This window comes from Myotis brandtii, unplaced genomic scaffold, assembly GCF_000412655.1.
Source record: "Myotis brandtii unplaced genomic scaffold, ASM41265v1 scaffold1084, whole genome shotgun sequence".
Classification (NCBI taxonomy): domain Eukaryota; kingdom Metazoa; phylum Chordata; class Mammalia; order Chiroptera; family Vespertilionidae; genus Myotis; species Myotis brandtii.
This window is the reverse complement of record NW_005353690.1, coordinates 438,599-444,963: the sequence shown is the minus strand read 5'-3', so window position 1 is coordinate 444,963 and position 6,365 is coordinate 438,599. Positions and strand designations below refer to the sequence as shown.

Genomic DNA, 6,365 nt, shown 5'->3' with positions numbered 1-6,365 from the left:
ACCCTTTTTTTTAATGATGTTTACTTTGAATTTATATTAGTTCACACAAACACTCCATCCATGCTTTTGTTCCGGCCCTCCGGTCCAGTTTAAGAACCCATTGTGGCCCTCGAGTCAAAAAGTTTGCCCACCCCTGGGATAGAGTGTCGGCCTGCGGACTCAAGGGTCCCAGGTTCGATTCTGTTCAAGGGCATGTACTTTGGTTTCGGGCACACACCCAGTAGGGAGTGTGCAGGAGGCAGCTAATCAATGTTTCTCCCTTTTTCTCTCTAAAAGTCAATAAAATATATATTTTAAAAAATCCACTTGAAGCTTAGTATCTACATAATCACCAGAACCAAGTTCTTTGTGTGTGCAACGTGAAAGTTTCCCTGAAATTATTTTCTTTTTTTTCCCCTGAATTTTTAAATTGTAGAATCCACCCCCCTTTATTCACAACCAAGAGCAGACAAGTGAAAGTACTTGTTTTAGTCCAGCATTTTTCAGTAGATTCCCAGGGTCACTACACAGATATCCACCTTTTGTGGTTTCACAATCCATGTTAGTGTGTTTAAAGGCTCTGAGAAGTCCTGCAATAAGGAACCTCTTTGGCTTTGCTTGACACTCAAGGTAAACTTATTTGGCCATGGAAACTGTGTGTGTGTAACATGTACTCACTCCCACAGAATTCGCTTTGGGAATTCGGCTCTATTTTAGGTTCACCTTCAGGAAGCAGGTCTGCAATGAGAGGGGGAAAATGAGGTCCGGGCAGGTATGTATTTTCTCCGATTCCTAGATGACTCCGGTATGTTCCCCTGTTAAAAACCATCTCTGCAAGGTGAGCTGACATTCCATGCAGTCTGGTTCAATTACACAAGCCGATGGCTGCTGCCCTGACATGCCCTCCCCTCCCAGTCTACTCCCTCCGCAAGGGGAGAAACAATCAGCCAACCCTGCTTTGTATACTTCCCCTCCTCTTGACCTCTGGGCCGAAGCCAAGGAGTGGTTTGTTCGCCCTCTAGTCCTACGCTCCACAGTCCCAGGCGGGAAATCCAGCTGGGCTCCTACCAGACCAGTGCGAGGAGCGTGCCAGGTGAGAAACAGGCCTTGAACGGAGACCAGGAAGCTTTGAGTAGCTCTGGCTTTTCCTGCCCTGCAGTTCCAGTGACCTCTTCCTGGGCTGCCTCTTCTTTGCCCGTGAGATCTCAGGAATTGACTCAACTAGTCTGCTGTCAGCCCATCGACTGTGGAGATGCTATCCTCTTAGCCAGTGATCTGCTTTGTGTGGGAGTGACAACATTCCAAAATCCAATTTGCTGTTGCGAATCCTTCGTGGAGAGGTAGGAGGACAGCCAAGCCTCACCCGCAACTCGGGGATACCTAAGGTCTCGCACACACCTGTTGGGGTATGTCAGCCACTCCTGTTGCCCCAAAGGGCCAGTGATGAAATGCCAACCTCAAGTTTGGCAGAACCTTCACTCACTTTAATGTAGAGGAGAAGCCAAATAATTAAGGTCTGAAATAGAAAAGTTTTTCTTCTGGAGGAAAAAGAACACCTGACCTCTAGAAGCTCACCTGTGGCTCTTCCCTAAAATGTTGAGGCCAGAAAGGCTGAGTACGTGAGTACAAGACTCAGCGCCCTTTGATGAATTGGGAAATTGAAGTTTAAAGAGGACATAGATTCACCTGGGGTCACAGAGGTAGTCTCGGGCATTCTCAACTTCCCTGGGCACACTCCCCTACACCTCCCCAGGGGGTAACAACATGCCCCACACAGATGTGCGAGGGAGGCACGCAGCACAGTGATGAGGAGGGGGGTCCGTTTGTTTGATTAAGGTTGGAGTTGGCTCCATCACCAGCAGCTGAGGGATCTCAGACAAGTTCTGACCTTCCCACATCTCAGTCTCCTCGTGGAGGAAGTGGGAGAGTAAGAGTAACTACTTCTCTGGGTTGTTATGAGGAAGCAAGGACCAACCTGTGCAAAGCACTTACATCAGAGTAAGCGCTCCATAAATATTAGCCACCACCATCATCATTATTATTCTTTTCCATCCTGTACCTTCACAAGGACAAATCCTAATGTCCACAAAGCCCCTTCCCTGGGGAGCCTGATGCCACAGGATCGTAGGCCAGGGGTCAGCAGCTCCTCCAGGGACTCAGGAAGCTCTTCTTCCAAGCTGCCCCTCACCAAGTGGGAAGTCGCCTCCTCCCTCTGCCTCCAGACTCTGCTCAGGAATTAGGACCCCCTGCCTGCCTTCCTTTCCTGATCCATCTCTTACCACTTAGCTGCAGAGCCCCCTTCAGTCTCCCAGCTGACTCCACCTTCCTGCCGGGACTGGCAGGCTGCAGCCTGGGCAGTGAGGAGGGAGGAGGAAGAGTGAGTAAGCCCCCAGGAAGGGAGGCGATCTGGTAGGAGTTCCCGGCAGAAAGCTGCGGGGCTCTCGGCTTCGGCTTCGGCTTCGGCTTCGGCTTTGGGGTGAGGTGCTGTCCCCAGGGCTGGGCACGGACCTAGCATTGCTCAATAGAGCCTATAGGGCAATTACCCTAATCATGTGCATCCCCCAAACAGCCTTTGATTTATTAGCACAACGTCCTTTTAAAATGCCGCTCTTAAACATAAATAACACTTAATCATCCAGCTGTCGTTAAATTCATGTCATATTGATTTCTTGGAGTGCCACAAATTTGAGGGCGAATGGGCTGGCGGATGTGCGCACAAAGCCAAGAGGTGGATTAGCGAGTGGTGGGGGTGGGGGAGGCAGGAAGGGGGTGTGGAGAAAGAGGAAGGGGGGTGCCAAGGCAGGGACAGGAGCCCCAGGGTCTGAACCAGTTTCACCTTGGTTAGCACTGGACACAAATACGAAGAGGAGAAGCGAGCCTGAAAATTAATGACATCTGTTGCACAGATGAATCACAGCCGGAATCATGGGAGGTTTCCTGTATGGCTGCCGCCCTCCACCGCCCATCATAAAGCTACTCCAACAGGTCTCCGAGGTGGCACGATCATGTAGTGCCTGCTCTGGATGAGGACGGGGAGAAGCTGCTAAGAAATGCCTCCTAGCTGGCTAGGAGGAGAGAGATTGGCTGCAATTTCTTTGCATGGAAGCCTGGTGAGAGCTAGGAGCTAAGAGCAGTTAATCACCCCGCCCCCTTAGCTCCCTCCCCACTTGGGGATGGCTGCCTCCCTAGAAAGCCCCACTGAATTCCCAGCAGCCTTCCTTGTGATTAACAGGATCAGGGGGCCAAGTGTAGGCAGACTCTGCCACGCAGATTTCCCTGTCTGCAGGGAGCAGCAGGGATGGAGAGATGCCGAGAAAGAGAAAGGAAACAAGTTGGCGGCCTCAGGTTCCTCCGGAAATGTTTGCAGAGCGCAGGTAAGCATCCAGGATGAAGTCCTGGGAGGACAGAGACCGGCCCGAGCAAGCACCAGAGTGAGCAAGAAGGAACAGTTTGTGGGCAGCCCATGCCTTGTGCTCACAGCAGAGCCGCCTAGAGCCCAGCCCACCAGCAGCAAAGCTCTGCAGAAAGGAAGCATTCTCCACTGGGGGGTTTCTAGTGCAACTCCTCCCAGAGTGAGAAGACCCCGAGAATGTAAAAGGAAGACCACAGAGGCGTGGTAGAGAGGGAGAGTGACAATGTGACATGCTCCAGGGCTGGCTGGAGAGTCTGGGGAAAATTGGATGCTGTACACGCAGCTTTACACAGATGTTAACTAATGCCTGCTTTGTCCTAGAAACCAAGTCGGTACCTAGCACCAAGTGCAGAAAGTGTGGGGATTTTTGAACCATGTTTAAAAACCGTTAGCTTATAAGCAGCATAATGACTGCTGGCTTTGCATTAAAATGATGTATCCTGAGGCTGCAACTATCTGAGAAAGGAGAGAGGGTAGAGAGGGAGCAGACATGTGGAAGAGGCACAGACATTTCAGGAAGCTCTGTACCCCATCTTTTTGCCCCTTCAAGGTCCCGTGGGGGAATGTTTACCTGGGAGCCACCCCCGTTGCTGGAGCTCACTATTTCTGTTGAAAACCATGTGCTGCTCTACACATACGTGGGACCTCCCCGACCACGCTCTCAAGGGGCGTGCGTGTGAAACTGCTCCAGTTCTCCCACAGCCCGGAAGACAGGGGTGGGTCCCATTGCCACCTATGGTTGGACCGCATAGAGCTAGGTTCTTAGAGAACGCATGTGAATACACACACACCCACCATTCTTAAAAGGAAAATAATGTTTCTTCCCCCTACTGGGTTCTCCCCATTGTGACAGCCTCGCTTTATTCCATCTACCCTTTTCAATCAATCAAAGGGCAGCTCACACAGCACACAGCCGGAATACAATCTCCCTCCAGGGGCGTCTGCTCTTCTCCTCCCCAGCCCGGCCACAGACCCTTCCAGTAGCTTGAAAGAGTTTGAAAATCGCAGAGGTGGGGGTGTGGAGAGAGCCCTTAATTTCAGCACCCGTCTTTGGGGTTTACAGAATCAACCAAAGCCAGTGGCCAGCACCGAGTTCCAATTGTTGAAAGAGTGTTGGTTCTTTCCTCTCATGTTCTGGAAGAGTCCCAACGCAGTGTTTTTTCCGCGGGTGGGCTTGTAGGACACTCTGAACATAGTGTCTTGTAGAGAGGGTGCAAGCTTATTCCAATTCTTTCCAGGTTGACCAACAAGGTACCCCAACAAGAGAAAGCTATAGAAAATGCGGGACCTTGCTCTATTTATGTTCCATTCCCAAACCATATTTTATTTGGATCTCATGTTCTTCTTCTTTCAACAACTAAGCCCTGAATGAATTGCACCCCCCCCCCCCCCCCCAGATGGAACCTGTGGAAAAGCCCTTTTGGAGCCCAACCACCGCCTACCTCCTCCAGAAAAAGTTTGAAAATGAGCAGCCTATGAAACTCCAGCCAGGGAGAAAAGGTGCGGAAAAGCTTCCGGGAGCTAGAACCTGGAACCACAGGCTCCTGGAGAGTGAGTCAGGGAGGACACATGCAGACCCAAGAACGCCTTGTCTCCTTATGGGGTGGGCACTGCTGAGGTCGTCATGAGAGGGGGGACCCTCCTCCCTTCCTTCCTGCACTGCGCCCTCCTGGAGCCTCACTCCTAGATCTTTCCCTCAGACACACACCTAGAAAGGCATGTGCCAGGTGTTGGAGAGGCGGGTGATCTTTCCAGCGCCCTGCAGAGCAAGGGGAGGGAGGTGAAGGGGAGACCCAAGTCCTGTGTCCTTACGTCCTGTCGCCTTGCTGTTGCCCAGGACCGAAGACATGAGTAGGTCATACCTTCTATGGAGGATGTGACCCAACACCCTCCCTTGGTAAGCAACACAGACACCAAGCGGCGCTTAAGCCCGAAACCCCGGCGCATGCCTTCCCGGGGAAGCAGTGCCACGCTTCAGAAAAGCGATTGTGCTGCCTCTTACTGGGGAAACGCAGTCTGTTCCACATGCACCGCCCTACAGAACCGCAGCCCCATCCGCCTCTGTGGCCTCCTCCCCGCGCGCTGGGGCACCTCGCTCTCCAAATCTGTCTGAATACCTGGCGGCCCATATACCATTAAGATCCCAAGGTGTCCAAAGGCCACGGAGCAGAAATCACACTGAGAGGGTCCGCAAGATCTCTCATCACTTCTCCGTTTTTAAAACCAGCTAGGGATGCAAGGGGCTGGGGACTGACAACATCTCCCTGCCCGGTGGGAGGGAGAGGCGGTCATACACAGAATTCCACCCTGAGAGTCCGGGTAACAGAAGTCTGGGTCCGGGAGCGTCAGAGAACACACACGCGAAATACCTGCCCTGGCTGCGCGGCACCTCCGCGGGGGTCCAGGTGCGAGGCGGGCAGGTGCCTGTGCGCGGTGTGTGCCTGTGTGTATTTGTGTGTGTGCGTGCGTGCAGGGGACTGGCTCCGGAGCAGCCGAGGACTCCGGGACCCAGCCCGGCATCTCCACCAGGGCTGTCCCGCCGCCCGCCCGCCGGCTCCTTACCTGGAAGCGTCGCTTTGCCTCCTTCAGCAGGAGCGCCGCATTGACACTGCAGATGGAGCCGGTGCCGCTGCCTCTCGCCCTCCTCTGAACGTGTGCGTGTGCGCGCGTGTGGCTGCTCCTCCAGCCCCAGCCCGAACGCAAATACTCCACCGCGGCGCGGGGAACCCGGGAGGAGACGAGGAAAACGGAGGGCGAAATCAGAGTCTGCAAGGCTTGACAGCTCCTCTTTCAGCGTCCAAGGTGGGCGGAATGTCCAACAAAAAGGTCGGAAAATGTGGATCGATTTCAAGCACCCCTTTCCTCCACCCAACCCCGGAGCCTGAGCAGCAGTAGTGGCTCTGGGGGGCTGCGGTGGCGACACGGGGCTGTCCCCCTTCGTCCCCACCCCCGCAGGCTGAATGTCCTTGATGCC

General features: G+C 53.3%; 1 protein-coding gene across 3 annotated transcripts in view; it reads right to left on the bottom strand.

Annotated features, from left to right (window-relative positions):
• The window catches only part of PLXNA4 (plexin A4), a 435,216-nt gene extending 428,857 nt beyond the window's left edge, over window positions 1–6,359 (bottom strand). For all 3 annotated transcript variants that reach the window (XR_001362828.1, XM_014542674.1, XM_005857207.2), the window contains exon 1: window positions 5,954–6,359. The gene's annotated coding sequence lies outside the window, so the exon portion shown is untranslated. The remainder of the gene's footprint in view (window positions 1–5,953) is intronic.
• Between the last annotated feature and the right edge of the window lie 6 nt (window positions 6,360–6,365).